The 19,460-nt window shown below is 38.8% G+C and overlaps 1 non-coding gene across 1 annotated transcript; it reads right to left on the reverse strand.

Moving 5' to 3' along the window:
• Nucleotides 1-19,025: 19,025 nt before the first annotated feature.
• Trnas-cga lies at nucleotides 19,026-19,098 on the reverse strand. Its single transcript has one exon. It is a non-coding gene; the product is annotated as a tRNA-Ser (tRNA).
• Between the last annotated feature and the right edge of the window lie 362 nt (nucleotides 19,099-19,460).

Consider the following 19,460-nt stretch of genomic DNA (forward strand, 5'->3'; position numbering starts at 1 on the left):
GTTTCAAAGTCAAATACTGTACTGTAAAACGTGCCAAGGAGGAGAGATAGACTCAGATTGCAATGTAGTAATGATTAAGAATTGACTGAAGTTGAAGAAAATCATACAGAAGGATCAGCGTGGAAGGAACTGGGATACTGAAGTAGGAAGGGTGAGACAAGTTTCAAGTTCGGTAAAGGTGTGGATACTGCGGTAAGGAATTCCTCAGTAGACATCTCTAAAAACAGTAACCACAAAAGTTGAAAAGACAAACGTAGGTACTGGGACGTTAACTGCGAAGAAGGGTAGCGGAAGAAATACTTCAACTGGTTGACGAAGGGAGGAAGTAGGAAGAAGTTCAGGGAAAGAAAAAAGTACGGCAATATACATGACTTTGGTATGTATTAAAAAGGATGTTCAGGGAAGTCAAGGCGAAATGGCTGCAGGAAAATTGTCAAGAAATCGAAAAAGGAATGATCGTCGGAAGGACTGACTCAATATATGAAAAAGTCAAATCAACCTTCGGCGTAATTAAAAGCGACATCTCAAGAGGGCAGTATAAATTCCGCTGTTAAACACAGGGGAATGAATGGATAGGTGGAAAGAGTACATCGAAGGTCTCTATGAAGGGGAATTTATCTGACGTGATAGAAGGAGTAATTGGAGTCGATGTGGAAGACGTAGGAACTCAGTATTAGAGTCAGAATTTTGAAGAACTTTGTAGGACTTACGACCGAATAAGGTAGAAGGGACAGGCAACATTCCATCGACATCCCTAAAATCACTGGCTGAAGTAGCAACAAATCGATTCTTTTAATTGGTATGTAGAATCTATGAGAATGGTGACATACAAGCAGATTTTCGGTAGAACATCATCCACACTATTCCTAAAATAGCAAAAGCTGGTAAGTGCGAAACTATCGAAGAATCAGATTAACAGGTCATGCTCCCAACATGCTGACAAGAATAATATACAAAAAAATGTTCAAATGTGTGTGAAATCTTATGGGACTTATCTGCTAAGGTCATCAGTCCCTAAGGTTACACATTACTTAACCTAAATTATCCTAAGGACAAACATACACACCCATGCCTGAGGGAGGACTCCAACCTCCGCCGGGACCAGCCGCACAGTCCATGACTGCAGAGCCTTAGACCAATAATATGCAGATTAATGGGTCAGGAAACTGAGGAAGTGGTATATGACGGTCAGTTAACCTTTAGGAAAGGTAAGAGCACCAGGGAGGCAGTTCTAACGTTGCGCTTGATAAGGGAAGCGAGACTGGGAAAAACTCAAGACACGTTAATAGGATATGTCGATCTGAAAAAAGCGTTCGACGATGTACAGTGGTACAAGGTACTGGAAATTCTGAGAGAAATAGGAGTAAACTATTATAGGGATTTACGTGTAATATACAATATGTACGAGAAACAAGAGAGAAAAATAGAAGTGGAAGACTGAGAATGAAGCGCTCGGATTAAAAAGGGTGTAACACAGGGATGTATTCTTTCGACCCTGCTGCTCAGTCCGTACATCGAAGAAGCAATGACGGAAATAAAAAGAAAAGTTGAAGAGTGGAATTAAAATTGAACATGAAGGGGTATCAATGATGAGATTGGCTAATGACTTTGTTATTCTTAGCGAATGGGAAGAAGAATTGCAGAATCTATTGAATGGAATGAACAGTATAACGAGTACATCATACAGGTTGAGGGTAAATCGAAGAAAGACGAAAACAATGTGAAGTAGCAGAAATTGGAGACGTGTTAAGACATCAGGGAAAAACTTCCATGGTACTAGAGTGAACCGTAGAGGGTAAACGACGTAGAGGAAAACAGAAGTTTGAATAATTACAACAATTAATTGAGGACGTAGATTACAAGTGCTACTCTGAGATAAAGAGTTTGGCATTTTAGTGGGATTCGTGGCGGGCCGCAGCGAACCAGTCAGAAGACTAATGACTAAAAAAAATTGCTTTAAATATTTCTTTTGGTTCCTTACTGAACACTGTTGAGCAAACTAATTCACCGGTCTCATGCTTCTTAGCTCTCTGCTTCACACCCATACATCATAACATTGTTGTATCCAGTGTGGTACTGTTCTCCATTATAATAGTGTTCCGGAGAAGGAGGGTCCAAATTCGGTCAGTTAGAACTATATTATGTTTATGTTATCATCAAAATAACTACAGACTGTTTTTTTTTTATTTACACGTCAAGTCCCGTAGCAGCAAATTGAGGAGCAAATATCCAAGGCCATGGAACATCTCAGTACATGAAATTACAGCATAAAAGTAATAACAGAAAAAATAAGATGTTTATGAACCCGAAAAAAGTCAGTCCATAAGTTTAAGTAAAGTCAATCAACAATACAACAAGAATCAGCTTGATTTTTCAAGGATCTCCTCGACAGAATAGAAGGAGTGACCCATGAGGAAACTCGTCAGTTTCAATTTGAAGGCGCGTGGATTACTGCCAAGATTTTTGAATTCGAGTGGAAGCTTATTGAAAATGGATGCAGCAGTATACTGGACACCTTTCTGCACGAGAGTTAAGGAAGTACGATCCAAATGCAGGTTTAATTTCTGCCGAGTATTAACCGAGTCATAGCTGCTTATTCTTGGGAATAAGCTGATATTGCTAACAAGAAATGGCAGCAAGGAATATATATATATATATATATATATATATATATATATATATATATATATATATATATATATATATATTGAGAGGCCAATGTCAAAATACCCAGACTCGTGAGCAGAGGTTGACAAGCGGCTCGTGAACTTACACCACTTATTGCCCGAACCGCCCGATTATGAGCCAAAAACATCCTTTTAGAATGGGAAGAGTTACCCAAAAATATAGTACTATACGGTATAAGTGAATGAAAATAACCAAAGTAGACTAATTTTAGTGTTGAACGATCACTCACTTCAGATACCGTTCGAATTGTGAAAACGACAGCATTAAGTCTTTGAACAAGATCCTGAGCGTGGGATTTCCTCGTCAATTTACTTTCTATCTGAACACCTAGAAATTTGAACTGTTCGGTTTCGCTAATCATATGACCATTCTCTGAAATTAAAACATCAGGTTTTGTTGAATTGTGTGTTAGAAACTGTAAAAACTGAGTTTTACTGTGATTTAGCGTTAGTTTATTTTCTACAAGCCATGAACTTAGGTAGTGTACTGCACTATTTGAAACCGAGCATATGCTGCACACAACATCCTCTACTACCAAGCTAGTGTCATCAGGAAACAGAAATATTTTAGGGTTACCCATCATACTAGGGGGCATATCATTTGCATAAATAAGGGACAGGAGTGGCCCCACCACTGATCCCTGGGACACCCCCCACTTGACTGAACCCCCTTTAGACCCCACATCACAGCCATTCTCAACATTGTGAATAATGACCTTTTGCTGTCTGCTGCTAAATGTGAACCAATTGTGAGCTACTCGCCCTATTCCGTAATGGTTCAACGTCTGGAGCAATATTTTGTGACCAATACAATCAATCGCCTTAGTTATATCTAAAAATATGCATAGCACTCGAAACCTTTAGTTTAACCCATCCAGTGCCTCACAGAGAAAAGAGGATAATGCTTTTTCAGTTGTTAAGCGGCTTCTAAATCCGAACTGTTCATTTGGTAGAAAATCGTGTGATATAAAATGATCAAATACCCTTACATACACAGCCTTTCCAACAACTTTAGCAACCACTGATGGCATAGAAATAGGCCTAAAGTTGTCTACATTATCCATTTCTTCCTTTTTATACTGCGGCTTTACTACTGAGTACTTTAATCGTTCAGGAAACTGACCATTCCTAAAGGAAAAATTACAAGTATGGCTAAATACAGGGCTAACCTGTGCAGCACAGTACTTTAATATTCTGCTAGGCACTCCATCATACCCATGAGAGTCCATAGTCTTCGGTGATTTAATTATTAACTCAATCTTCCCCTTGTCTGTATCACAAAGTAGTATTTCAGACATCAATCTCAGAAAGGCATTTGGCAAGAAAGTTATATGATTCCTTATTTAATTCACCAGAAATTCTCAAAAGTGATTGTTAAATACTGTACATATATCTGATTTATCAGTAACAGAAATATTTTTACTTCGAACTGACTTTATATCGTCGACCTTGTGCTGCTGACTAGACACTTCCTTTACGACTGACCAAATGGTTTTAATTAGCTATTCTATTTGCATACCACATACTCTTTGTCTTCCTAACAATATTTTTAAGCACCTTACGATACTGTTTGTACTGGGCTACTCCAGCTTGATTGTGACTACTTCTGACATTTTGATATAATTCCCACTTTGTTTTACATGATATCCCTATCCCACTAGTCAGCCAACCGGACTGCCTATTACTGCTGGTAACCCATTTAGAACGTTCTATTGGAAAGCAACTCTAAAAGAGCATGAAAATGTGTTAAGGTAAGCTTTATATTTATCATCTCAGTTATGAGCACTATAAATATCTTGCCACTCTTGTTCGTTGACAAGGTTTAAAAAACTCTCTACTGCTGTTGGATTAACTTTCCTACATAGGTTGTAATTACATGTGACATTTGTTTGAATACAAAAGCCTTTTAGTGTTAAAATTTTTGCATCATGGTCTGAAAGGCAATTTACCGTTTTACTAAAAGAATGCCCATCTAGTAATGAAGAATGAATAAAAATATTGTCTATGACTGTGCTACTGTTCTCCTGTACCCTAGTTGGAGAAAACACAGTCTGCATCAGATCATATGAATTTAGGAGATCTGCCAACATCCTTTTTCTTGCACCACCATATACAAAATTCATATCGAAGTCTCCACATACAACCAAGTTCTGGTACTTCCTACAAAGTGAATCAAGAGCCCTCTCTAGCTTGACCAGAAATGCTCTGAAGTCTGAGTTAGGGGACCTATAAACAACAACAATTAGAAGTTTAGTTTCACTAAATTCAACTGCCCCTGCACAACTTTCAAATACGTGTTCAGTGCAGTGTCGTGATACCTCTATGGACTCAAATGGAATACTGTTTTTTAAGTACACAGCCACTCCCTCGTCCCTGCAAGGATCTCCTTGAAAAACAGCCAGCTAATCTGTATACTGGTAAAGGACGCCTCTGAATTGTCAAAGTATTTGAGTCGTGCTCCGACATACCAATATCTTCAGAGTCAACATCTATGAACAATTCACTAACTTTATCTCTAATACCTCTTATATTTGATGAAATATGCTAATTCTTTCTCTACTTGGAAACATGACGTCCTCTGAAGGTGAGCACTTAGAGAGACTTCCTTTAAACAGATATACCTATCAGCTGACTTCAGTCTACAAAAGGTGCACCTCTAACACCAACTACCATAGGAATTTTTCCATGAGTGATACCACCACAATCCACTACACTGTCATCTATAAGCTTTGCCAACCTCCCCTTCCCATAACTATTGAGGTGCAGCCCTTGCCTAGAGAAACCTGACCTATTGATAGACCCAAATGGCACCACTGAGACCCTGGCCCTCTGCCATAAGTGCCCTCTCCAGACTCATGTTAACGCATTAAGATGAGGCCAATCATGACGCTGAAACAGTTGCACGAAATGCACATTAGTGCCACTAGTTTAAGTAGCTATCTTTACCAGATCGCCACCTACATCATATTCCTCGTCCCTATCAAGATTGTTCCCTGCTCCACTCACTATCACTACCTAATCCTCCTTTGTACAATTCCTACATAAATCCGCTACGCTGTTACTCACCCGAGCCAACCGAACTAGTCTTCACAATGTTGGTAACATGGTGCTCACTCGCCAATACTTCCTGCAACTGCTAGCCCACACCTCTAGCGTGCGAACTACCTAGTAGCAGAACCTTCTTCTTTCTGCTAGACTTTGCAACTAACCTAGGCCCCCTAACTTCTGAGGACCGCTGCATGATCCCTGTATCTACAGCTACAAGAGACTCCTCTCCACTCAGCTCTGACAGTCATTCAAATCTACTGCATATGCGCAAAGTATAACTGTCTGAATACTTCCTCCTCCTAGCTGCCTTCTGGCCAGCTGCCAGTTCCCATTACCCACCACCCTTCACCCTCCTCAACCTATCTAGTTTCTCCTTTGCGTGTTGTAACTCCACGTGAAGGGCACAGAACTTACGCTCCTGCTCCCCTATCAACTTATTTCTACTAGAGATTCTACATTCCCAGGAGAGGATCTCACTAGAGTTCCCACTGGCTTCCCCACTGCATTCCCCCCCAATGACAGAACCCTCACTTCACACTCATGGTAAAATTTTACAGTTAGTGATAATAAAAATTGTACCTCTACGTTCTAGGCGCTCAGTCCGGAACCGCGTCACTGCTACGGTCGCAGGTTCGAATCCTGCCTCGGGCATGGATGTGTGTGATGTCCTTAGGTTAGTTAGGTTTAAGTAGTTTTAAGTTCTAGGGGACTGATAACCACAGATGTTAAGTCCCATAGTGCTCAGAGCCATTTGAACCATTTGTACGTCTACGTTACCTAAGTTCAGTTACACCGGTAGAACTACTTATAGAAATAACAACAGCGGTCTCGAAATTCTTTGTCTACTAAGAAAGCAACTACAACATCACAGCTAATACCAATACCAGCAAAACATCACAAAATTATTAGCTAAAACCAAAAATTGAAGCGGTTACGTGGACTCTCAATGGAGTTAAAACATTGAATGAAACTTTTACTGAAAGATTTCACTAGAAGCAATAAGAAAGTCAGCTGAAAACTAAAGCACGATATATAGTAAACGACTTCAACGCACATAAAACTCTAAAAAAGTACTACGAGGGAACTTTTCCAAAAGTTTATTAAATCGTTATTTCGCCACAAACAGCACGAAACACCGCCGAAAACTATTAAATTTAGTAACTGTATAACAGTGCACAAATGACTTTGTCAGTACTAAGCTATTATACCCGCTACAGCTGCAACTGCACGCCGCAAAACATAAACTGAGTACTGAGCCGTGAGGCCTGGACGAACGACGTAAGCACACTCAATAATAACAGACCACTCGTGTCAATAACACAGGAAGAAAGACTTAGATTAATGACAATCCACTAATATGTTATTTTTACAGGAAATATTAACACAAATAATAAAATAAGTAACTGAAGACTAAAACTTTATAAAATATTGACGAGCGACTTCAACAGCAGTCCAGCGCAAGTGATATCACACCAAAGACTGTTGTTGAGGCTGTTCGTCACATTTAGCAGCATTCTTCTAAGGACGCAGTACTTGACTCTAATGATCTCTCTGTGGTCGATATCTTATCCTTCAGTCCTTTCACTTCATTGTGCTCTCGTGCTCTAGATTCGAAGTGTACAGTATTTTTCACTTTGAATACATGGGAGTAAATAAGTGGACGCTCTAGCAAGTGAAGTTCTTTCGCACATGTAGGGATCCAGAAGAATCTATTCGTTAGTTAGAATATAAGATCAAGTATTGGCAGGTTCTTTGTGGAAAAGGCTGTCTGTGTATACGTGCTACGTAGGCAAAACTCACTGCTTGCCATTCAATGTTGACTTTTGTATTAGCCTATTCTTTGCTCATAGTAGACCCAAATAAGTTTTGTACGATCTGATTCTTGCCGCTTGGGTTTGATTGTAAGCAAGTTTCATCGAACCACAGATGAGATAGAGCTCAAAAGAATGAGTTTCTATTATGCTGTTATGAACGTGGACCCAGTAGGACCGTTTGAATTCGAAACTATCTTTTGCTATTTTAGCTCAATACTTACTTCGAACAATCATTCGATTTAAATGACAGTCGCATTTTGGATTTGCATACATAAACTTAGAAGTATGTGGTGGTTTGAGTCAATAGGTAATTTGTGATTCAACAGTGCTGGTCTGTTATTTTATCGAATCTTCAACTACGTTTGTATTATCGGCGCTGCATGCCAGTTGGACCAATTGTTTCCATTTAATTGTTGTTATTACTACTTACCAAAAGTTCAAATTACGTGCTGATATGTTCAATGGTTGTTCGTTAGTTCCATGTTACATGGATAATTTTGACGATAGATCGCAATGATATGGAACGAGTCATTTTACGTTCACTTCGCGAATTAACTTGTAAATATGCCTCCTCTGGTTACATGCTAAATATTTATGAAATATTTTTATCTTTTTTAATTTTTTTGACATGCAGATGTGTGTTAACAGTTCCTACTCAATACCTTTTACATAACACAAACTATAATAACAGAGATTCTTCTATGAACAGAATGAGTTGTCAAGGAGAAAGTGTTTCTGTTTGTTTTCAAATGTTACATTGCTGTCTGTCAGACATTTTATATCAAAAATTTATATCAAAAATTTTAGTTGTAGCATTGTGGACCCCATCTTTTTGTGCTAAAGAATCGTTTAAAGTGGAATAATGTATGTCATTTTTTCTTATGGTATTGTACTTTTGCACTGCATGGATTATTTTCAGCAAACATCATGGCGGAATAGATACACTGTGAAGTAGTAGTCAGAATTCCCAATTCCTTAAACAGATGTCTACAAGATGATCGTAATTGAGCACCACATTTTATTCTTACAGCACATTTTTTTAGCAATGAAGACTTTCTTTCCTAAAGGTAAGCTACCCCAGAACATTATTCCAGATGGCATTATTGAATGAAAATATGCAAAATATATCTACCTACTGATTTGTCTCTCCCCAAGATTTTGAGTCATTCTAAGTGCATATATGGCTGACCCAAGTTTTTTAGGTGTTGCAAAATGTGCTTTTCCAGTTTAAATTCTCATCAATGTGGAAACCTAAAATTTTGTAGTTTCCGCCCTATTTATTATTTCATCTCCACGTGTAACGTTTATCAGTGGTATAGTACTCATAGACGCGCAGAGCTGAATATGTTATGTCATTTTAAAACTGAGCCGGCTGCGGTGGCCGAGCTGTTCTAGGCGCTTCAGTCCGGAACCGCGCGACTGCTACGGTCGCAGGTTCGAATCCTGCCTTGGGCATGGATGTGTGTAATGTCCTCAGGTTCGTTAGGTTTAAGTAGTTCTAAGTTCTAGGGGACAGATGACCTCAGATGTTAAGTCCCATAATGCTCAGAGACATTTGAACCATTTTTAAAGCTAAGAATGAGACCATTCGCAGAAAAACAGTCAATGATACTTTTAAAAATATTATTTATCATTTCCTCGGTTTCTGGAACTAAATTTTGATTGATTGAAATACTAGTGTCATCTGCGAAAAGAAATAATTCTGCTTGTATATTAGACGGAAGATCGTTTACACATATGAGCAACGATCTTGAACCTAAGATTCGTTGACTATACAATCAATCCCATTAAACTGTTATTTATCTAGGAGAATACTGTAACTAACACAGTAAAATGCCTTAGATAGGTCACAGAAAATAATAGGAGGTGCTATTTTATTGCTTAATGCTTGTAAAATTTGGTGAGATACTCTTCTGAGATCCAAACTGATATTTGCTGAGGATATTACTGTTGCTCAGGTGTGATATTATTCTAGAATGTACCACCTTTTCAAAAATCATAGAAAATGATGTCAGTAGTGAAGCAGGTTGGTAATTATTGACATCTCACCTAACACATTACATAAAAGGGTTTGTGAATAGCGTATTTTAGTCTCTCTGAAAAACTGCACTGATTTAGTGATACATTACATATTTCTCATAGGACTGATCTTACTGCATGGGGACAAATATTTAGTACTCTAACGGAAACGGTTACTGGACGTCGGCAAAATGTCTCTTACTGACGCGCGTTTATCATTGTGAACTTGCACGGTTCGCATGGAAATTGCCACGGCTTCTCTGAATGAATTACGTTGCCCAGCCTACAAATGTGGACGGGTGAACGGCACTTGTGGGTCAATGCTATTCTAAAGCAGTTAGAGTGCATGCTGTACCAGTACGCCAAGTACACCTACGCCGGTCTTAACGAACGTGAAAGTCAACTGGAACGCTCTTGTGAAGCGACTTGCAAGATTTAAATCAGGAAGTTCTTCGAAGCTAGTGGCAGTTACTTGCACAGAAAAGGTTACCGTGTAAACCGATTAATGAATACGAGTGAAAGCAGTAGCTTTAAATAATAAAAACATCTTGAAGACGGACTGTTACAAGAGAGAAGCAACATGAGAGGAGCAGACTCGGAAATTAGATACCAGGAGCAAGTCCTGACTGCACTCTTGAAAAATGGAATATCCTAGCTAAAATACTTGTACAAAATATAAATTAATAAGAATGAAATGTGCGCGTGGGCGAAATCTCCCGTCGGGTAGACCGGCCATGTGAAGCAAGTCTTTTTAGTAGACACCACTTAAGCGACATGAATGTCGATGAGGATGAAATGATGAAGACAACACAATAAGTGAAGAAAAAAGCATTCTCCCATGCTAACCACTCAATTCTGGAGTTGGACTATTAATGTTTCCTATGTACCTTGATATGCTGGGTGACCATTTCTTGTAAAGAGTGAACGCACGAAATCACATTTACATGGCTTATACTTTTTTTTGTTGTTAGCAAAAATTAAGAAATAAAAATGATGTAAAGGGTATTTTGTGCATTCTCCCTTTAAACAAACCGTCACCTATCTCAGCAAGGTAGATCCGAAAACCTTAACGAAAGCAAGCAAATTTTCATCGCGATACGGCTTTTTAGTATGGTGCTAGCAAGTCGTACTTTACATGAAAGTGAAGCAACATACTCTAATCCGACTGAGGGTCAAAGAAGCCGAAGATGCTCCTTTTTTCTGATTGAACGTGTCAGTACCTGATTTGATTTGTGAGAGAGGCAAGGTATCGGAGATTTTTTTCTTTCTTTTAGCTTACGGCAGCCACACACGCGTCTTATAGGTGATTTAAGCATCAGCTGTCTCTCTCTTCTCTCTCTCTCTCTCTCTCTCTCTCTCTCTCTCTCTACGTACAAATGCATGAATGCATGGACAGTCATCACAGGGTTTTTCTCAAAGTCTGAGCAGTAAAAGAAAATGCTCACGGAAGTAGTGAATTTCCATGCAGTCTTGAAGAAGCAGTGTTGTCCTTCCAACGGAAAGACAGTGCTGACTCTCGACATGCAGACAAGTAATGGGTCACAACAGAGCAAACCCACAGCAGAGTCATTCGAAGTTTTGAAGAATATTGGTAGGTAGGTCATCACAGAGTAGACCCACTGTAGTCCTGGTAGAGATTATGGTATTGGTGGGCCACCAGAGGTGCAGACCCATTGTAGTCCTTGTAGAGATGGCCAGCAGCCATCTGTTGTGATGTGCAGGTGCACAATCACCACTGAAGAGTCTTGCGGATAATATAGCAAGTCCATAACCACCACTTGTGCACTCACAAAATTTTTGGAATTGTCCTTAGAACCAGCAATGCTGTTATCCAGTCCCTTGCTGAATTATTAACACACGTGCAAACACTAACAGTCCCTACTTCTCACATATTGTCCATATACTGTGACCAACAGAAATGTGTGCAGTTAAATGAATGCTTACAAGTTACTGAATTTGATGAACTGGTGTCAATTACAATATTTCAGTGTAACATTTGGTACTGCAGTCCAACCCAAAACTTCATTCCATAGATCGTCCCTCTTATTTCAACATTTGTTTCCACCAAAAAAATCATATCCAAGCATGCTTTCTGTATTTATATGTTCACATATTTCTTACCTCATTATCTATTTTCCATTATCTTACCTCATCATTCATTTCCAAGAAAATCCTACCTATACCTGCTTTCTGTACTTTTATCGTATAAATTCTCAATGCATTTCTTCCAATTCATCGCAACTCATTCTCTTATATAGTCTACCCCCTCTTAAGCTAACGTAAATCTGCTGAGCTCATATGCTAAACTAAGGGACGAGGTAATGCAGCAGCACAAAACAATTAACACAAACAGCAGTGATAAAAAATGCAAATTGGCAAAGCAAGCAGCAAATGCAACATTACAACTAATATGAGCCAATGTGCAGCAACAAGAAAAATAAATCAGTAGTAAAACTGGCTTAACAGAGTAATACAAAGTCAAATTCATTAACACTATGCCTGGCAAACAGCAGCAGCAAATGAAATAACTTATACCTAAACATGACAAAGCTCAAGCAGAAAAAATATTAAACTAAAAATGGCCATGTCTAACACCTATGTCACATCTTAACACTAGAGTGATGCATCACGATAAGTTACTGTAGCAGACAAGTTACCAAATCGTTTAAAAAATTATTTATGCAGTTTCTGTGAAGGGAAATGTCTATTTGTGCTCTCTTTTCTAAGAAAGTACATCATAAAATTATTCTTTACTGGGTCTGTAGACAGAAAATAGTGATGTTTGTACATCTATTCAATTTTATTATAACCAATGCTGCAGTGCAGCTACAAACTTGATATTAAACAAAATGAGCAAATATATATATAAAGCAACATATGAAACGTCATTCACTAGGCAATTGGCGTCTCCAAAGACAAAAAGTTCTCTCAACTAGAAAGACAATAGATGTAAAATGTTTCTCATCATTTCATTAGACATTTTAGTAAATATCATAAATTAAGAGCTCCACAGTATAATCATATGTTTTCAAGTTTGAGCGTGTCGTATTTGCGATGCTTTCTACAAAGGAATGTCAATAGCGAGGATAATGGCCTCTTTTTTTCCCACCTGTGCCTCTGAAAGGCACACACTAATGGCTTTTTTCCAGGTGACTGTCATGCAGCTCGGTGCCCACGACTCATTATGTGAAGGTGGTCACTTAACTTTCCTATTGAAATATTTATGACACCAGTTTGCATTACAGTGACAGTCTCATATAAAAAATTTCACAGGTCGAGAATTTGCGTTGCAAATGTGTAGAAACAAAATCCTATGAATATAACAGTGTGCAAAAAATTTTCGCCTGCATTGTGATACATTCACGCACTTACACACATGTCATAATTCTTAAAGTACGATTCTTGGTTTCCAACATCCTTTTTCACAAGTCAGAGTCCCTAACCACTCCTCATTATTCATTACCTTATTACACATATACATATTCGTCGACATTCTTCAATATTTCATCATTATAAATATGTAGCATAATCAAATTCCTCATATAACATCAGCTTATTGATCATAAACATACCTCAACAGCATAATACACAGCGTCATCGTAAAAATTACATCATAACACGTCAGTCAAATCTCAAAAACGTCGTAGCTTTCTGCAATAACGTCAAAACCTAAAAAAAAATTCTCTGCTCATTTCAAGAGTGTCATCTAGCTCAAACGTACTTTAAAACCATTCTCCCTTACCAAATGCATCATTCAAGGCTCTCATAGTATCACAATGGTTCCGAAAAAATATGAACAGTTCACAAAGTACAGACAAAATACAGTTTCATAAGTGTGAAGTTACCCAACTGTGTAATTGCGTAAGCATGTGTCACTGATGTAGTAAAAAAAATGTTTATCTCTCAGTTAAATGATCAGATAGCTGTGTAATTTGTGTGTTAGAGAAATATGGTACCGATGTGTAAAGTTGTATAAGCAAATACCATATTAACTAGGGCTCCTTGTGCTTGCCAAACACATGTTACACCAAGTAGGCGTGAACCCCCTGAGGATTAATGTAATTATACCCTCAGGTGTTACAGATTACAGCAGTGGAATGAAATGTATCGCAGAAAACCTTTGTATCATTGTACTCCAAATATCTTTAAGAATAAATGATTTAAGTACAAAATTAATCACTCAAATACGTGTACTGTAGCGCTAAACTGTGCGTCTTGTTGTAATATAATCTCTGTGGAAGTGTCGTAGTTATTGTCCTCCGAAAACTAAGTTCCGCAAAAGTCAACGTAATTACCTTATGATAAACAAAAGTGAAATGCTTTGCATATAGATATCTTAGTTATTACGCTTATTGCGGTGATGAAGATAGTACTGTGCTGTAACGTATTGTTGTGCTACGTAAAAGGCAGTCTCATTATAACTATACCACAAAAGTTACTACTAAAACATGTTTTACTTTCCAGAATAATACAGAAAAACCATGCAGATATAAAACAGAAACACTGCAAAAGCAACATTGTAAATTGTCACTCATTAGTAGCGTCGTGATAAAATCGTGTAGCTGTCACATAAACTAACCACTGTGTCATCTGGTATCTCACTGAAAGTACTTTAAATCCAGAATGTATTTTCAAGTAAACCAAAATGTTGCATTAAAATCTCATTAGCAGTACCAGTATATGTTCTAAGTATGTAAGCCCTATAGTGGTTACGTAATCGTGTAACTAACATGCAAGGATGTACACACACAATAACACTGTGTCGTCTGTTCACTATAACAATGCACTCATAAATACTGTGTAAATATGTTCCCTAGGTTCTAGACTGAATAGTGAACTTCAAAACATTGTTGCATAATAACAGTTTCTCTGTGTGACAAATTGTACTAGTAGTGTAAAGTGAAAAGTTTTATGGCAAAGACTAAGTTAAAAAACAGATTATCTTTCAATAAACGGTTTTACATGTGAAATGTGGTGCAGTCCTTTATCCTTTCTAGTGCACAGATTTTCAACTTCAAAGAAATTATCATGTCGTATACATCGGTAAGGAATGCCAAAATTTTTCTCAAGGTTAGCGTCTATGTTATTTTTCTCTGAGCCAGCCGGCGCACGTGGCTGCCTGCGGTGCGAGTCATTGTCTGTCTCTTTATTGGCGTGCGTCGTTATTGAGATTAGGAGACCTAAATTCTACAAATTCACCTTGCCGAGAGGGCCCAGCCCTGTTTGAAGCTCGCCAGTTCTGATGGAATTCAGGTCCGTTGTTACGATCATATCGTCTGTCGTCATGTCGGTAGTTTCCATAGTTTCTTTCTTGTCGGTCACGTGGTGGAGAATTTCTCCCTGAATCGTAACTGCGCGCTGGACCCTTGTGTCTAAAGTTATTCTGTCTCCCTTGATAATAATTATTTTTGTTCCCATATTGTATGTTTCTCTGATTGTCTCTGTGATAGTCACTACTGCGGAGAGGTGATCTTTTCCTATAAATATTACTACTCTGCCAACGGTTGTCATACGGGTGGTGTCTGTTTTGGTCACGATTTGTGTTGTGAGAATAGCCTTGTCGTGTCCAGTTATTATTTCTTTCATCGCGGAATTGCGACGGATGTGACCTGTAATTGTTGTGTTCCTGTTTTCGCGTTCTGCAATTGTCAGTGTCAATTTCTAATTCTTGTAAGAGACCCTGAAAAGCTTCGATGTCGTCTTTGCAGCGTCCTGCCAAAATAATATGTCGTAAATGTTCAGGTAATTTGATTAAGCAAATGCGGACGAGTTCTGAGGGGCTGTATGGGTTTGACAGGTACTGATTCTTATGCAACATTTCTTCAAAATATTTCACAAGACTGGATAATTCAGATTGTTCGAAATGTTTCATCATTATGATGCTATGTTTTACTCGGTCTTGTGTAGCTTGAGACCAATATGCTGAGAGGAAGGCATGATATAATTCTCCTTCACTGTGACAATCGTGATTGACCGATCGCATTCTCACAGCTGGTTCATTCTCTAAATAGCCACACATAAATTCTGATCTGTGCTCTAATGACCAGTTGAGAGGAAAACAATGAGAGAATTGATGGAGCCACGCTTGTGGATGAATGTTGTTGCCAGAATTCTTAAATGTTTTAAGTTTACGTGTAGTAATGTACAGCTTATAATCAAAATCATCATGTTGGCGAGTCGCCAATTTCTTTCATAATTTCCGAAATGCGCTGTGTTATTATTTTGTGGCTGTTCCGTATTTCTATGTCCCTCTTCCCATATTGGAGCGCGAGCGTCCTCTGAAATATGTAATTCTTGTATTACTTGTGTCAACTGATCTTGTACTTCCCGGATTTCTCTTTTGTACAGTGTATTAATTTGATTTTGATTTTGTTTGAATTTTCTAATTTGTTCATACTCTTCAGTGTCAGTGAAGGCTACAGCTGTTGTGTCATTCAGATCTTCATCTACCTTTGTAGATAAGTTAGTGAACTGATCTGAAAGTTCGGCTACTTTATCCAATAGTTAAATTGTTTCCTCTGTGTGTTTTTCTGAACCAGGTTTCAGGGTGCCCATTTGTGTTGAAATCGCATCTACTGTGTCCTTTAAGTTTTCCTGAGTTTTTGCAAGTTGCGTAACCGAATCGGTAGATGCAACTGAGTCAATTTTAGCTTGCAAGGTCTCATGATTTTCATGAACAATAGTTTGCAGTTCTTCTAAGGCTGCTTCGTGATTCTGTAACGCATTTTCATGCCGCAAAAAAATAGGTTGAAAATGGTCACAAATTGGTGTTTTTACGTCATTACAGACTTTTTGACATTTCGATTCAATGTTATGCAACTCAGTGGCTAAATCTTCACGTGTTTGTTCAAGTGTGGTGTCTAACTTTTGAAGCTTTTGCTGTGTTTGTCTCTGATTTTGTTCCATTGTGTCTAACTGTTGCTGTGTTTGTCTCTGGTGTTTTCCATTGTGTCTAACTTTTGAAGATTTAGTTCCATTGTGTCTAACTTTTGAAGCTTTTGCTGTGTTTGTTTCTGATTTTGTTTCATTTGTTGCATTAATTGCAATAATAATGTATTACCGTCTGGAATCTGTTCCTCTATGCTTTTCGGCAGTGCATTTTCACCGGCAGCATTCACATTTTGACAAGCAGAAAATGTGTCTTGACTTATTTGAGAAAACAGTGAGGACGCAAAACCTGAATCTACAGTATATGCAAGATTGTGTCCTGTCATTTCGGATTCCTGAGGCAAGCTGTTGCCGACCGATCGATCGATAATGCTTCCCTGTTCACTAATTGTTTCACTGCCTAAACCATTATTTGCAGCCCGCTCCATTTCCCTATGCACAATTACCAAATTACTACTTTGAACATTGGTTAATCCATTACACAGTGGCGCTAACACACTGCTTTCGTCTTCACTGTCATTTCTCAGTTTACTTTGGAGCCTAGTATTACGTTTTTCACACGCCATTATTGTCACACTATTTCACACGACAACACAGAAAAACACAATTTGAAGAGCAAAATAAGAAAACACATTAACATAGCATTGAAAATAATATCTCGTTAATTGCAAGCGCAGCTGCGAAATACTTGGTGCAAATATACATGCATGGCACAACTGTTTTACTGTACAAGAATGGAAAACTACAACTACAAAGGAGATTCTCTCTACAATTAAGCGCTAGCAATAAACAAAGGCTGCACTAATTACACAAACTACAAGAAAAAATCAGAAGATTCCAGTGAGGTATCCTCGGCTAAGGGTCGACATATGAAACGTCCCCTCAGAAAAATTATACATGACTGCTTAAACTGACACACAATATTTTTTAGCGCAAGCAGTCAGACTTTCAATAATCCCTACAATAGAATGGCCCTGACTAACATTAACCTATACCTTTCACAAATCACTTACCTCACCAAAAATCTTCGTTACTCGAACTACTGCAATACAGCGAGCGCCACTACTACCAGCTAAATAAAAGAGTCAAACTACGGAAGGCAGTAACTGCTGATAGGCATAGTTATTAAATGAAAGATTTTGATAGAGAACAAACAATGTATTTACCTTAATATTGTTCAAAAGTCATATTATATATATCAGTTCATGACATCCAGTCTTAGAAATTTCAAAACTCCGCCATTTCTCTCCCCACATCCACCACTGCTGGCGGCTCACGTCCAACTGCGCAACGCTACGCGCTGTTCACATCTAGCTGCCCAACACTACAAAGGCAGACAACAATGCAAACTAGCCACAGACTGCACACAGCACAGCCAGTGATTTTCACACAGAGCGCTACGTAACGTTGCCAAAAAGAAAACATAAACAGCCTACTTACACACCATATTGGAAACCTGTTATTTCACAGGGAAAATGTCGGGCACGATCTTACGTTACGGTCTCGCAAAAGGAAGCAACCATTCCGTCTCACACAGATATTTAATGATCGTGGAGGTCCAGTACGTTGGCTCCCCGAATAATAACCCGTTGGATTTTTATTGGTCGGGATACTTGAAATCTTTGGGTTATGGATTCTCCATTAATGATGTTTAAACACACTACAGGAACGCGTCGTTTATGCCTGTCAACGCATCCGTGACCACTCTGGAGTTTTTCAGAAAGTACGTGATTCCCTAAAAAGGCGGACAGAAGCATGCCTTACTATCAATGGACACAACATTGAAATTCTCTTTCAGCGGTGATTGAGGAGTGCAGGTCGTATCTAATAGTAAGCGTATTACAATAGAAGCTCCACTGTTCCACAGGAACAGAATTGTGTGTTCTCGTATAAACAAAGAGCTTGCAGTCAAAGATATGTGTTTCACAGTAGGGAAGATTAACTTGTGCTCATGGTTCTTACGCTATGCATTTTAGAGCGCCTGTTTTCTGGTAACTTTTTCCTTGTTTTGTATATTCTACCACCTCTCAACATGTGGGATACGTTTTCTTTAAGGCAATGTGTAGTCATCCATTTGACATCCAATTTCGAATAAGGGTCATACGCAGAATTATACCTCTACAACCATTGGGTCGGCAGTCAGCCATTTCTTACCTCCTGGAATCCAGCAAAGAACGTCTTCAACGTATCTGACAGTTATTCGCAGTCAGGTATCCTGCTCATTTCCATTTCATTTTCATTATGGTCTTATGGACTAGTTTATTCCCCACTTCATTTATTTCGTACAGTCGGATAGAACATCTTCCATGCAAGCAGGAGGTTCCGCCTTCGAGCCTCGGTCGGGGCACACGTTTTTCAACTGTCCCCCTTGATATTTATCACCGCCTGTAAGCAGCTAAAGGTCTGGATTTCATTATAATTCCATACTTCGTTTATTTGTTTTCTTGTCTCTGCTAGTACTTAGCAGCACTCTATTGTTCGCAGAGCAAGCTCCAGTTCCCAGAATGAGATTTTCACTCTGCAACGGAGTGTGCGCTGATATGAAACTTCCTGGCAGATTAAAACTGTGTGCCCGATCGAGACTCGAACTCGGGACCTTTGCCTTTCGAGGGCAAGTGCTCTACCAACTGAGCTAACCAAGCACCACTCACGCCCGGACTCACAGCTTTACTTCTGCCAGTATCTCGTCTCCTACCTTCCAAACTTTACAGAAGCTCTCCTGCGAGGAGAGCTTCTGTAAAGTTTGGAAGGTAGGAGACGAGATACTGGCAGAAGTAAAGCTGTGAGTCCGGGCGTGAGTGGTGCTTGGGTAGCTCAGTTGGTAGAGCACTTGCCCGCGAAAGGCAAAGGTTCGAGTCTCGGTCGGGCACACAATTTTAATCTGCCAGGATCTTTCAAGCTCCAGTTTTTCATCTGTTTTTGTAGTAAAAGGCTATGTCTGTATCACAAGTCAACTCTGCTAATACATGTCGGCTATAAACATTCATCATCATCATCATCATCA

Source organism: Schistocerca americana, chromosome 2 (genome assembly GCF_021461395.2).
Source record: "Schistocerca americana isolate TAMUIC-IGC-003095 chromosome 2, iqSchAmer2.1, whole genome shotgun sequence".
Classification (NCBI taxonomy): Eukaryota; Metazoa; Arthropoda; class Insecta; order Orthoptera; family Acrididae; genus Schistocerca; species Schistocerca americana.